Raw genomic sequence first — 15,140 nt, 5'->3', positions numbered from 1 at the left:
AGCGCATTCCGATTGCGCTGAATGGAGTGCGTCGGCGGGATTGCAGGGTAAAATAAGCTGCCATAAATCATCTGCGTGAATGCAAAAGTCCCGTGCTTGGTGTGGAACAAAATGTATGCCTCATCGTTTCCGTAAAACATCTTACCTTTAGCACATTATTCAATATTTTCCTTCGAAAATTCGCCATATGGTAGCGTCTTCATATCCGCCACTGTCCCACTTCCCCCTTCCGTGATAATCACGGTTATCGTGCGACAAATCCGTTGGCGCATACCTAATTAAATATTACCGGTCCGAGCGTTGCTAATTAAAATTGATGGTCGCATGTTAGGCAATTGCAATCTAGGTTTGTGGGTGCTTGCGAGTGAAACGAAAAAGGAAGCATAATTTGTGTGCGAGATTCGAATTGTCCGTCCGTTGGGTCTGTTTCTTTTTTCGCAACCGCAATTATACCAATAACCCGGCTGGGTTGAACTTCCCTTTCTTCTCCGGCGCTGGTCGTCGTATCGAACCGAGTACGGAACGGTCGATCTTCTGAGACGATGATGATTTTGCAAACTTTAATCAATCAGTCATCACAACACCGACGGATGAGGAAAGGCGGCGGCGGTGGGGACGGAGGCTGCTGGAAGTTGAGCGTTGGTGGTTTGGATTTGGCAGGATATCGTGAATTGGTGTTTTGAAACACTGCCGTAAGTACTCATCACTAGGTCGCGCACACAGAGGTGTCTATCGGTGGTTCACTGACCTACTGGTCGAATTTTGCACAGACGCAAAGAGGAATATTAATGATATTTGGTTATTCACAGCTGCGGAATAAAGCCGCGGTATTGCCCCACGTAATAAATGTAACCGTTGATATTTGACATACAGTTTTATTGTTGTCATTGTGTAGAATTTTGGTAAGCATGATGCAAGAAATCGTGCTGTATTTGGTATTTAGAGGTAGGGGCGGACTTGGTTCCTAAAAATGCCATAACACTGCGAACGAATATTAAAGTTATTTTTTTTTTCAAGTTTACCGCTTAGAGGTACAAAGCCGATCCATACATGCGCTCGAAGATTTGTTAATATAAGGTACCCTCGACATACAGTGATGAGCAGAAAACAAATTCACCCTCCCCCATTTAAAATCAAAGTGTTCCAATATTGAAACTTTTTTCAAATTTTTCAGTGTTCCAGTCAATATTACGTAAAAGTAGATCATTAGTAGACCATTCTGCCAATCGAGTATAGTTAATTTATTTTTTATAAAAACTAAAACTGACTTTTGTTCTTAAACGGGCACTTTTAGGGTATCTATATATACAAAAATGGGTTTCTGTCTGTCTGATTCTTATGGACTCGGAAAAGAAAATTGATATGTAGGGTTTTCAGGGGCCGGGGAAGGTTTTCATAATAGTTTGAGACCCCTCCCACTATCTAAGTAGGGGGGGGGGGCTGCCATACAAATTAAACATAAATTTCTACATTACTCTAGAATTAATCAAGCAAATGAAACGAAATTTGGCATATGGATGTTTTAGGGTACAATAAATATTTCTATGGTGGTTAGATACTCCACCCCCTTTTCTAAGGGTGGGCTGCCATACAAATGGAACACAAATTTCTGCATTACGCGAGAATTAATCAAACAAATGAAACCAAATTAAGCATATTGAGGTTTTAGGGTGCAATAAATGTTTCGATGATGGTTAGACTCTCCACCCCCCTCTCTAAGGGGGGGCTGCCATACAAATGAAACACAAATTTCTGCATTACTCGAGAATTAATCAAGCAAATGGAAACAAATTTTGCATGTGGAGGTTTTAGAGTGCAATAAATATTTTTACGGTGGCTAGAAACTCCACCCCCTCTCTAAGGGAGAGCTGCCATACAAATGACAGACACATTTCTTCATAATTCGAAAACTAATCCAGCAAATGGAGCCAAATTTGTCATACGAATGTTTTAGGAGACACGAAACGTTTCCATTGTGAATAGACACTCCTCCCCTCTCTCTGAGGGGGGGGGGGGCTGCCATACAAATGAAACTCAAATTTCTGCATTACTCGAGAATTACTCAAGCAAATGGAACCAAATTTTGCATGTGGAGGTTTTAGGGTGCAGTAAATGCTAGCTAGTGACATAAAAAAATCCACTTCATAGTGTTTCATAGCCAGTTGTAGATGCAGGTCCTGGAGACCCCTTTCGCTCTTCCGTCACACTCACCTTTCTTATTAAACAGCTCGAACTTGGACTCATCCGATTTTGACGTAGGACTACGTTTCCCATTTTTATACTGGGGTGTAAATTCAAAGTCTCGAAAACGAAAGCGTTACGCCGTTGAACGAGATTTTGAGCGTTAATAGCTCTTAAACAACTGAACGAAATGGTATGAGAAACACTTGATTCGAAAGATAAAATATCTACGCGTTATATACTTGTTACTTTTTGATCCAAAAACTTGTTTTAAAAGCCTTAAAATTGCTTACAAAATAGAAATCACCAATCGATATATAAGCGAGCGCAGTTCGGAAATCCAACCAGTTATAATTGAACAGCGGTTGGAGCATGTTGTCGCTGTTGTGGCGAACGGTGATGAACGGTGTCAACAAGAGCCTGTTTGTGCACCTTAGGCCAGAAGGGAATCCATCGGGAGGAGAGTGTTGCCACTGAAAAGGCGACCAAGAAAGTAACAGCATCTAAAATTGGTTCCGCTTGAGGCATCGGAGCAGCCGCCACACACACACACACACACACACACACACACACTCAACTCTTTTCATATGGTGGTTATCGAGCACCGAAAAGAATCCGGAAAGATCGTTGCATCGTTGCTGCAAAATAATCTGCCCGTTCCTCTTGGAATTGAAAATTACATTCAAGTGAAAGAGTTTAGTCCAATGTTTTTATTAGTTAAACGGTTTTATTTAGCTTGCCCTGTAACATGTTTGTCTGTATTTGTATGCCCTGTAACATGTTTGTTTGTTTGTCTGTGAGCTGTCCCACTTTAATATAAATTTGACCCCTTTCCTGTTGACCGATTGATCTGAAATTCGGAACACACCTTTATCTCTGCATTCTGTATAAAACTGCGTATTTTTTTATCTTGAAAATCCAAGGTGGCGGTCGTTACAAAATGGCGGATCACATATTGGGGAAAAAGAAATGTCGTATTTTTTAAATATATGGCAACACTTAAACATATCTTGTGTTGTACTTATCGCATCGGATCCTACTATACGGCTATTTAAAGACGACAATCTGTGCTACAAGTGTTTTGACAGTGTTGTGATTGTCCTTTTCAGTCTCAAGTTATAGCGCCAAAGACTCCAAAGATGGAGTCCACCAAGCAAGAATATCGCCATATTTTACGTTTTTACTATCTGAATTTCTCCCCAAAAATAACCAACCTAATATATTTGCCTTTCTTAAACCTATTTAATTTTTGTTGTTGTCTTTATTAGAGAGATTCTCAGCCTTAGGCTGGTTCATAAGAAAACCTATTTTATATGAATGTTTGATACTTACGTATTAGCGTAACCCGAGCCGAAATTCAATAGATAGCAATTTTATTGTTCGCACTCAGTTTTTTTGTATTGTTGTTTGCTTGTTGTTTGTAGTGTTTTTTTTTATTTATTAGTGCTACGAAAAAGCGTATTTGGGATTTGCGGCATTCACGTATGAACGCCACCAAAGTTGCAATTTTCAATATGAATTCATTTTTTCGCAATGAAATTTATTCTCAGGTGAATGGAATGGTGACGAAGTCTCCATCTAACGAGGATAAGGAACCAAGGCGGCCTCAAGTCGCCGAGGTGACGCAATCCGAGTCGACCGCCGACCCGCCGTCGGAAGCGGCGGTGTCTTGCAAGCAAACCTGTGTTCCACCGGTTAGTTCGAAACATAGGAGACGATCTTTCAGCATACGTTTGCCCGGTTAATTTTTGCTTTGAAATATGAGTGCTATCTATTGAATTTTGACTCCGGTGACACTAATGCGTAAGTACCGAATGTTTCTATATACTCTACATAGGGTAGGGCTGGGCCAACTAACTCCACATACGGGGTAAGTTGGTCAATGTATAGGGCATATATATCATATAATAGATATGTCCTTTTTGATCAAATAATAAGCGTTTTCCATTAGAGATTAATTAATTAAATCAAAACAAAAATAGTTGTCAAATATCAAGTTGCCAAGTGAAAAAAAACAAATTCACGAAAATTTCAAATTATCATATTTTTTCTATCTAAAAACTACATAAAAGTCTTCAAAAGTTTCGTTCGGTTTAGAATAGTAATCGATAGCGTGGAATCCCGTTGTTGGAAATTAGTCAGTTAATTGAAAGTTTTTTCAATTTGATTATTTTATTGCATCAGCAATTCGCTATTTTTCATCCATTGATCGTAAATTTTTTGGACGCTTAGATTTCAAGATATCGTCACTGACCAACTTACCCCTATAACCAAACTAGCTTAGTCCTACCCTGCCTAAAATATGATTATAAAAGCAGAATAATCTTGATCGTTAATTGGAAGTTAGTTTTTGTCATTTCTAAATACAAGTATACCATAAACATTTTTAAACTCATTCGAAAAAAAAATCTTCTGCTTCGATGTATGTAGCCTCATGCTGTTCACGAGAATACAAACCAATATATCTTTCGACAATGATAGAATGCCTTCATTCTCCGAGGAGCTGGGGGAACACTGTTCCAACGAACAATGTTTTGAGGTCGTGCAAAGTCTTTGCACGAAGGAAAGCAATCAATTGTGTTGATCGCCGTTTCGCATAAAGTCAAGTATCACTTTCGTTCACCCCAAAGGTACGACCTTTCATTCATCACACGTCCCATTGATCGACCAATCGAGATTGTTCCGAAGTGTTACGTAACATTGCGAGTATCAACGAGATTGTATCCAGGAAAACGTTTTATCCCGCCAAATTGGCTGATACTGATAGGCGTTTCCTTTCTCTGTCTCTTTCTCTCTTACCATCTTTACTTCTCAATCACGCAAACACGCCTCAATTCGCGCTCATCCTTGACACCTATATATAAACAGTATGGGCTTAGAACCGACGATCACTTCTCCGATCGATAACTGCTCTTTCATCTATGTGCCGAGGCGAACGATGCACTCTGATGGCGGGAAACGAATCAAATTGGTATCTGCCTTAAAGCTGACTGACTGACTGATGGGGCTTAGGACCAATCATTTCGGCATTGGGGAGGAAAAGCGATTTTTCGTGGGCAACGATCGTTAAAATGCGATCATGACCTGTCTGTCTGGCTGTCGATGCTGCGCCGCGAAGAAAAGAACTGTTGCAGCCGTTATAGCGTCTTGCTTAACATCAGGAAGGGACAACATAATGAAACATCAATTTTCGTAAGTTTACTAACGATAAGATTGTCTTCCACATTATGTTTTTTGAAGGGTAGCATTAAACAGTTTGAAATGTTTCTTCTTTCATCAGCGGCAGTGATGTGAAATTATAAATGCATCATGCGAATGAACATGATACATACACACTAAATTAGTTAGACGACAATTTGGAATAATTGAAGGAAAGTGTCACTATTATCTCATTATTTATCATTATTACCTTAGTCTTAATTTCAATCTGAATTTGAGTCTGAACTTCGAACTGTATCGAACTCGATAACCGAATCTAACAATTTTTCGAAACCTGTGTAGCGTGATTACAATTTAACAATTTAACAACTTAACAAATAATAATTTAACAATTTAACAATTTAACAATTCAACAATTCAACAATTCAACAATTCAACAATTCAACAATTTAACAATTTAACAATTTAACAATTTAACAATTTAACAATTTAACAATTTAACAATTTAACAATTTAACAATTTAACAATTTAACAATTTAACAATTTAACAATTTAACAATTTAACAATTTAACAATTTAACAATTTAACAATTTAACAATTTAACAAATTAACAATTTAACAATTTAACAATTTAACAATTTAACAATTTAACAATTTAACAATTTAACAATTTAACAATTTAACAATTTAACAATTTAACAATTTAACAATTTAACAATTTAACAATTTAACAATTTAACAATTTAACAATTTAACAATTTAACAATTTAACAATTTAACAATTTAACAATTTAACAATTTAACAATTTAACAATTTAACAATTTAACAATTTAACAATTTAACAATTTAACAATTTAACAATTTAACAATTTAACAATTTAACAATTTAACAATTTAACAATTTAACAATTTAACAATTTAACAATTTAACAATTTAACAATTTAACAATTTAACAATTTAACAATTTAACAATTTAACAATTTAACAATTTAACAATTTAACAATTTAACAATTTAACAATTTAACAATTTAACAATTTAACAATTTAACAATTTAACAATTTAACAATTTAACAATTTAACAATTTAACAATTTAACAATTTAACAATTTAACAATTTAACAATTTAACAATTTAACAATTTAACAATTTAACAATTTAACAATTTAACAATTTAACAATTCAACAATTCAACAATTTAACAATTTAACAATTTAACAATTTAACAATTTAACAATTTAACAATTTAACAATTTAACAATTTAACAATTTAACAATTTAACAATTTAACAATTTAACAATTTAACAATTTAACAATTTAACAATTTAACAATTTAACAATTTAACAATTTAACAATTTAACAATTTAACAATTTAACAATTTAACAATTTAACAATTTAACAATTTAACAATTTAACAATTTAACAATTTAACAATTTAACAAATTAACAATTTAACAATTTAACAATTTAACAATTTAACAATTTAACAATTTAACAATTTAACAATTTAACAATTTAACAATTTAACAATTTAACAATTTAACAATTTAACAATTTAACAATTTAACAATTTAACAATTTAACAATTTAACAATTTAACAATTTAACAATTTAACAATTTAACAATTTAACAATTTAACAATTTAACAATTTAACAATTTAACAATTTAACAATTTAACAATTTAACAATTTAACAATTTAACAATTTAACAATTTAACAATTTAACAGTTTAACAATTTAACAATTTAACAATTTAACAATTTAACAATTTAACAATTTAACAATTTAACAATTTAACAATTGACCAATTTAACAATTTAACAATTTAACAATTTAACAATTTAACAATTTAACAATTTAACAATTTAACAATTTAACAATTCAACAATTTAACAATTTAACAATTCAACAATTTAACAATTTAACAATTTAACAATTTAACAATTTAACAATTTAACAATTTAACAATTTAACAATTTAACAATTTAACAATTTAACAATTTAACAATTTAACAATTCAACAATTCAACAATTCAACAATTCAACAATTTAACAATTTAACAATTTAACAATTTAACAATTTAACAATTTAACAATTTAACAATTTAACAATTTAACAATTTAACAATTTAACAATTTAACAATTTAACAATTTAACAATTTAACAATTTAACAATTTAACAATTTAACAATTTAACAATTTAACAATTTAACAATTTAACAATTTAACAATTCAACAATTTAACAATTTAACAATTTAACAATTTAACAATTTAACAATTTAACAATTTAACAATTTAACAATTTAACAATTTAACAATTTAACAATTTAACAATTTAACAATTTAACAATTTAACAATTTAACAATTTAACAATTTAACAGTTTAACAATTTAACAGTTTAACAGTTTAACAATTTAACAATTTAACAATTTAACAATTTAACAATTTAACAATTTAACAATTTAACAATTTAACAATTTAACAATTTAACAATTTAACAATTTAACAATTTAACAATTTAACAATTTAACAATTTAACAATTTAACAATTTAACAATTTAACAATTTAACAATTTTTACGAACGTTCATTGTGTCGTTGCTGAGTCGATTTCGATGCTTAATTTTGTATTTTTGTTTTGATATGTTTTATGATCAGAAAAAAATCACTCGACAATTGAGGCAATGACAATGACGAGGAATGAGGCATAGTAAGAACGTTACAAAAAAGGCATCGAAGCGCCGAAAAATTATTAAATGACCTTCTTTAATAGCTTATAATCACCTAAGGTTCTGTAAGATGGTTGAACAAGAACATGTTGGATGGTTGAGCTCTAGGCTAGAACTACTTTATTTTGACATTGCTCCATATTTTATATCCAGCGAGAACTTGACTAATCTACCCGTTGACTACACTTTCAACTACCCTGCTTTAAATCATTACCCTCGTTCAATGACTACCCGCTCGACAACACGTGCTCTGTGTTGATGGTTTTGAAGGTTAAGCATGGTTTCGTTTTTCAGAAGACTACTTTCAGTCTGTTAGACTATTTATGATTCCGCTAAAATTATTGTTATCTAGATGTTTTATTATTTCTTCAGTTTATGATCTTATACAATTCCATTTCAATTCCATTTTGATCTTGTTCTATTTTTGGCAATAGAATGTGAATTGAAACATGAATGTTTTTTTTTATATATATATATATATATATATATATATATATATATATATATATATATATATATATATATATATATATATATATATATATATATATATATATATATATATATATATATATATATATATATATATATATATATATATATATATATATATATATATATATATATATATATATATATATATATATATATATTAAAGACCCGATCCGGGCTTTCGGATTTAAAGAGTACTCTACTCTACGACATTAGGACTAAGACTAATTTATTTACAGATTTGCTACAACGTTCAACCTTTTCTTCTCTTGCCACGCCAACATGCTTATCTCCGTCTCCTCCGTTGTTGTGGTATTGCGCTTCTGTTTGTGTTCCTCCAGTTTCCATCTTCATCGGTTTGTTTAGGATTCCTGCATTCTCGCTTTCGTCGTGGGAGTCCTTATCGCTGCTGCTTAGATTGTTGTTGGCTATTTGCAATCTTTGGCCTATCTCATGATCCTTGTCATGAATGCGTTGAGAGCATGCATCTTCTAATGTTCCCATTCTTTGTTAACAGCCAGTTGCACAGATGTTTCCTTAACTTCTCCCTTCTCCGAGTCTGAAACGTCCCGTTTCAGTAGAGCTTTGACTGCGTTTTCATCATTTTTTGACTGCGAAGTGTTATGCCTCTTTAATACAAACAAGTTCAAGTCGGACTCAATATAAATCCATGGCAGAATGTCCGGTACAATCATCAGCTCGTGTAGAGTAGTCCTGAGCGGTACAATCATCGGCTCTAGTTGATGAGTTAGTGAAACACTCGTTCTTGGTGAAATCTTCAAGACGGTTCTTATCGGATATGCGGCTACACTTCTTAGTGGGAAAATTCGCCCGGTTTTGTTAATGATGGCGATGGTGGCGGGCATTTTTAGTGTTGTGTTTCTCACTTGTAAAGGTTTAACAAAAAATATATAATAACTCGTACTATCTAATTGTAGAATCGATACAATGCGAAAAATTTCCATATGATCGTGAAATGCTGATGGATTTAGATTTGAGAACTCATAGATTTGATCTAAATTTGTTAGAAAAAAATTTTTTTTTTTTACTTTACTTGTTACGAAATTCAGTTTTTTTATGGGAAAAATTGTCAGGTAAATCGAAGTTTAACTAATTATATGTTTGGAAGATATGCTGTACGACTCTAGGAATACTCAATTGAAAATAATTTAAATAATTCAGTCAAATTTAATAATTCAAATTCGGCAAAAAAATCAGCCCTTTTTCTGCTTCTGTTTTGTTTCATGCTTATAGGAATAATTTTAAACCTAACTTACTCATTGTTTTTCAGAAGACTACTTTCAGTCTGTTAGACTATTTATGATTTCGCTAAAATTATTGTTATCTAGATGTTTTATTATTTCTTCAGTTTATGATCTTATACAATTCGGTGATTTTGATCTTGTTTTATTTTTGGCAATAGAATGTGAATTGAAACATGAATGTTTTTTTTTTAATTTGCCGTTCTATTTTTATTTTATAAGGTACTAGAAGAGTTTTTTTTAGTCGATTTTAGGGCACATTTTATTGACTTATATCGCTGGGGCTTTTTTATGATTAGTAGACCAGAATTTCTACTAGAATCATTGGATTGTATGGATATAGTTGATAGAAGCGGGCAGAAAGAATTTTAGAATTTCCTGGAAAGGGAAAGAATATGATTAATGTTATGGTAGAAGTAATGTTTGGTTCATTTAACATTTTAGATGTGTTCGGTTCGCATTTATTGTGATGGTTGTTTTACTTTGAGATTTGTCTTATTTTACCACAACATTCATATCGCATTCGTTTCGATATCAAAATAATTTTGCCAAGTTGAATGATTTTTCTTCACTATCCTTGATATCGTAAGGAGCTTCTAGACGCTTGAAATCTGGGGGAGATAATATTGTATTATTATGTAATATAGATGATTTTAAAAACATTTCATTAGTTGTCAAGTTTCCGAATTTGTGTCTGTAGCAACGAGATATTTCGTTGCTCGTTGAGCGGAACCTTTCAACGGTTCCATCGCTTCCGTTGTTTTTATCAAGTTTATGTGAGGGTTGCTGAGTTCTGGATTTCGTATAAGTAAAATTTTCGATAATTTCTGCGTGATTTTGATTGATTCCCGTTTGTACTGTTCTATTTATTCGCTCTTTCCTATAATTATGCTCTTGTTTGTTTTGGAGATTTGTTCGATTGCTTGAATACATTTTGTTGTGTAAGTCAGTTTCTAGAATATCTGGATTACTACTCGGGTTGAATAATGAAACATTTTTCGTATTAATTATGCTTGGATCGATTTGAACATTGTGATCAGTATAAGAATTTTGTGTTTTGTTCGATATTAGTGTTTTTCTGCTATGAATATTATTGATCTGAAAGTTCGTTTCAGTTCCGTTAAAAGTTTTTCTGTTCATAGGAATTCTCAAACTTCCTATTAGTAGCTCGTTGGATACGGTATCGATGATAGCGCCCAATGATTTTAAAGATTCGTATCCGATTAGACCATCAAAAAATTTATGAAATCGAAATAAAAGAAATTTCTGCCTTGGTAGTGATTTATAGTTGAAGAAAATATTGAGCTCACTAAATTTGTCTATATTATGCGATCCGGAAATGTTTTTAATTAGATGAGGTACGCAATTAATTTTCATTGTGGGGTGAATATGCTCTGGTGAAATATAATTTTTATTAGAGCCAGTGTCGACAAGAAATTTTAGATTTCCAATTTGTGTTTTAATATTCAGATATGGGAGGAAACTGTTTTCTTTATCATATGAAAGAGGTCTGAATCCCTCTGAAAATTTTAGATTTTGCTCTGAGAAATTATGGTTTTGTTTGAGGCCAGATGAAATATATTTGTGGTTTGGGTATGAATCCCACTGAAAATTTAGGTTATCCCTTAATTCAGGAGTGTTTTGAGTAATAGCGGATTTATTTAATGAATACTCGTTATAGTTAATGGCATTACTGTCAGGAGATACTTTACCTACGTGTTCCCTATTCTGGATCTCTTCTTGGTAATGAATTCGATTGTTTTGAAAAGGTTGGAAATTGGGGGTAGAACGTTGATTATAATTTGTTTTTGTGGGTTGTTTTTGATTAATGAATCGCGAAGAACCTAACTGATTAGTATTAATCAATGAAGGCCGATTTTGTTTGTGATCTGTTCTGAAAGGTTTTTTGTGCATGAAATATGATTGCTGCTGTGATTGTTCTCTAAATGAATTGTTTTTCGTAAAAGGGACCATTCTTTGTGGAAAACTTTCATGTCGTCTTTGTATGGCGTTGTATTGATCTAAAGCACTTTCGTAGGCTTTTAAAAGACTATCAGGTCGATAAATGCGAGTTAATGACGATAAATTCGCATGTAAGCCATCTATGAAAGCATTTGTAATCATGCTCTCGTATGTTTTTATAAGAACTACAGCGCATACTTTTGTCTCGGCGTTCAACAAAATTTTCGCCTTTATATCAGCTAATAAGTTTCGGCACTCTTCATAATACGAAGTTAAATCTTTTGAACCTTGTTTCAAGTAAGGGATACTTGTACAAAGTGTGGAAAGATCTCTTTTGTCGCCAAAAGAATCTTTTAAAGCAGATTTAATTGCCGACCAGTCTAATTTTGTATGACTATTTACAAGAGCGTCATTAGCTTTATCTATAATTTTGTCTCTGATGATGCTCACCCACAAAGGCATTACATCATTAATCAATTGTTCATTGTTAATTATGTTCTTGATGAATTGGATTTTTTGATCCACCGATTCTAGCCATGAAACTAGCATTTTCGGCTCTCCCGCGAAATTTGGGATCATTTTAATAGGATCAGGGATCCTTAATTTATCAAAGTTATTAACCGCGTTCTGGGAGTGATTACCCACTAATGGTAATTCCAAATTCGAAAGTCGCCAATGCTGTTTTTCAAGCAAAAGGATTATTTCCTTTATTTGTTTTTGGATTGATTCCGCCATTTTGCGAGTAATCATCCGTTTATTAAGCTAGTTCTATTTGTATAAAAAAAAGCATAAAACTTTAAGACTGAATACGCAATAAATGCGGTAAATTGGGTCACGTTTTTATTGGTCTTAGTAGTAAATAGTAGAAATATATAAAATATTACTTACTTGGTGCTCCGGCGAAGGCGAAAGATGTGTTTTCCTCACTATATCACACTCGTTTTACACGTTTAATGTTTAACACACACCACAGTTCAATCAGTTCTTAAAGTTCATCGGTATTCCCCCGATAAAAAAAAAACACTTAAACGTTTCGCGGCCGGAACTACCGACTGCGCCAGTTAAAGACCCGATCCGGGCTTTCGGATTTAAAGAGTACTCTACTCTACGACATTAGGACTAAGACTAATTTATTTACAGATTTGCTACAACGTTCAACCTTCTCTTCTCTTGCCACGCCAACATGCTTATCTCCGTCTCCTCCGTTGTTGTGGTATTGCGCTTCTGTTTGTGTTCCTCCAGTTTCCATCTTCATCGGTTTGTTTAGGATTCCTGCATTCTCGCTTTCGTCGTGGGAGTCCTTATCGCTGCTGCTTAGATTGTTGTTGGCTATTTGCAATCTTTGGCCTATCTCATGATCCTTGTCATGAATGCGTTGAGAGCATGCATCTTCTAATGTTCCCATTCTTTGTTAACAGCCAGTTGCACAGATGTTTCCTTAACTTATATATATATAAAAACTGGTATGTAAGGGTTTTTGGAGTCGGGGAAGGTTCTTATCATAGTTCGAGACTCCTCCCCCCTCTCTCTAAAGGGGGGCTGCCATACAAATTTCTGCATTATTCGAGAACTAATCAAGCAAATGAAACCAGATTTGGCATGTGGAGGTTTTGGGGTGATAAAACGCACTTCTATAGCTTCTTCTATCTATATAAGTAAAAATGGATGCAATGGAGCAAAACTCGAAAAAGGAATTGTCCACTGTCTTTATTCTATCATATGTATCAAGAATTTATTTCATGTAACGGAGAAACTACTGTTACTTGTTAATATTATAATGAAACATAATAATATTATAATGACGAGTTTTGGTAGAAGTACTAAGAATTTTATAGTAAAAGGTAATTTAAAAGGTATATTGGAAGATCAATCAATGAACAGTTCTGCGATTGGACCCATGAACGTGCGCTTAGTAAGAAAACTTGGATGTGATAACGATAAGTAAATTTTGGGCGGGACGAAGTTTGCCGGGTCAGCTAGTTGATTATAAATTTGGTTGTCGCACTTTGTTGCTCTTATAATTTTTGTCGGGTGTATTATCAATCGATTGAAGCAAACGTATCTACGATCTATCAAGGAATTATTTTTATGAAATAAAGTTTTATTGTGAACGAATTCTCATGATTTTCATACCAATCGAATCGAAAATTCTCTAAGATTTGTTTAATATGCTATACATTATAATTCGCTGATTTCTAAATGGTTTAAATTCATGAAAACTGGAAGAACTTCCTTTTTCCCATACATTTGTTCTGCCGATTTGTGTGCTAACCCTACCCGTGTTTCGAGTGCTTATAACTACAGATCGGAAAGATATGTGCATCAATCGATAGGAAATATTTCTACGCGTCTATCAAAATTAATCAAATGTTTTTTTTCCATGAGATGAACAATTGAATAACTGTAAAATGTCAAGCGTTATCTAAACGCCCTAACTGCCAAGTTTTGATTGGTCCGATTTACGGTTTCCCCAACACAGACATCACGGACTTCTAAATTATTGTGCCTGGGGGAATCCGCTTTGCAGATACATGCAAGTCGGGGATATTTTTTGGTGTTGAGAAATTTTGTACTCGCTTGTCGTTGTGCAGACCGAAGTATGTTTCCCTAAAACGTACTTTTAAACTGAGAAGCCTGGGAAAATCGTCATTTCAGATACTAGAGGTGAATGAACATTCACAGTTCGAGAACTACCTAAACATGAGATGTGCAATAATTTCAGAGGGAAATGTAAAATACAATGATCGTTTGACATTTCTTCCGTTCACATATTATGGTAGTCCTGGTCATCATATCAAACGTAAAAAGACGTTCATCAAATTTATTTGTAACGAAGAACATAATCTATTACAAAAATTTTGATGCATTCTAGAATAATGTTTGAAGTGGTAAACAAGTGGATTGCATAATATAATTGCGTAGTTCAACGTCGAAAATATGCGGTCGTGTCCTAGATACAACCCCTTACAATTTTTTATTATATCCTATTAACGATAATCCTGCGATGAAAATTCAAATTCAGATCAAAAATGTGATTCCAGATAAAGCATTTATTTCTACAAAATGAGTTCGCCGACGTTCAATTATTTGATAATAAAGTTGCAGACAAAAAATATTCTTTCTCTACTGAACAAACCCTTACGTGATTCATCAACTCAACCAAATGGACCACATCTTTACGCGATTAATCAGAAATGATGCAGCAACTTGAGTCACCGGAATACGTTGCTAAATATTTTTCTTGGGGATAGGATATTCTACGAGCATTTTGTGAAGCTTTATGAAAGTGGTTTTATACCAATCCAAAGAAAGACTGAGTAATCTCATGCCTCTCAGACAAACATG

At 33.0% G+C, this 15,140-nt stretch overlaps 1 protein-coding gene across 1 annotated transcript in view; it reads right to left on the bottom strand.

Moving 5' to 3' along the window:
• Window positions 1–12,886, bottom strand: part of LOC129761114 (ras-related and estrogen-regulated growth inhibitor-like) — a 173,872-nt gene extending 160,986 nt beyond the window's left edge. Inside the window, exon 1 of the mRNA XM_055758824.1 lies at window positions 12,684–12,886. The gene's annotated coding sequence lies outside the window, so the exon portion shown is untranslated. The remainder of the gene's footprint in view (window positions 1–12,683) is intronic.
• Between the last annotated feature and the right edge of the window lie 2,254 nt (window positions 12,887–15,140).

The sequence above is a fragment of the Toxorhynchites rutilus genome, chromosome 1 (genome assembly GCF_029784135.1).
Source record: "Toxorhynchites rutilus septentrionalis strain SRP chromosome 1, ASM2978413v1, whole genome shotgun sequence".
NCBI lineage: Eukaryota > Metazoa > Arthropoda > Insecta > Diptera > Culicidae > Toxorhynchites > Toxorhynchites rutilus.
The sequence above is the reverse complement of the archived record's forward strand: the minus strand, read 5'-3'. Positions and strand labels throughout refer to the sequence as shown.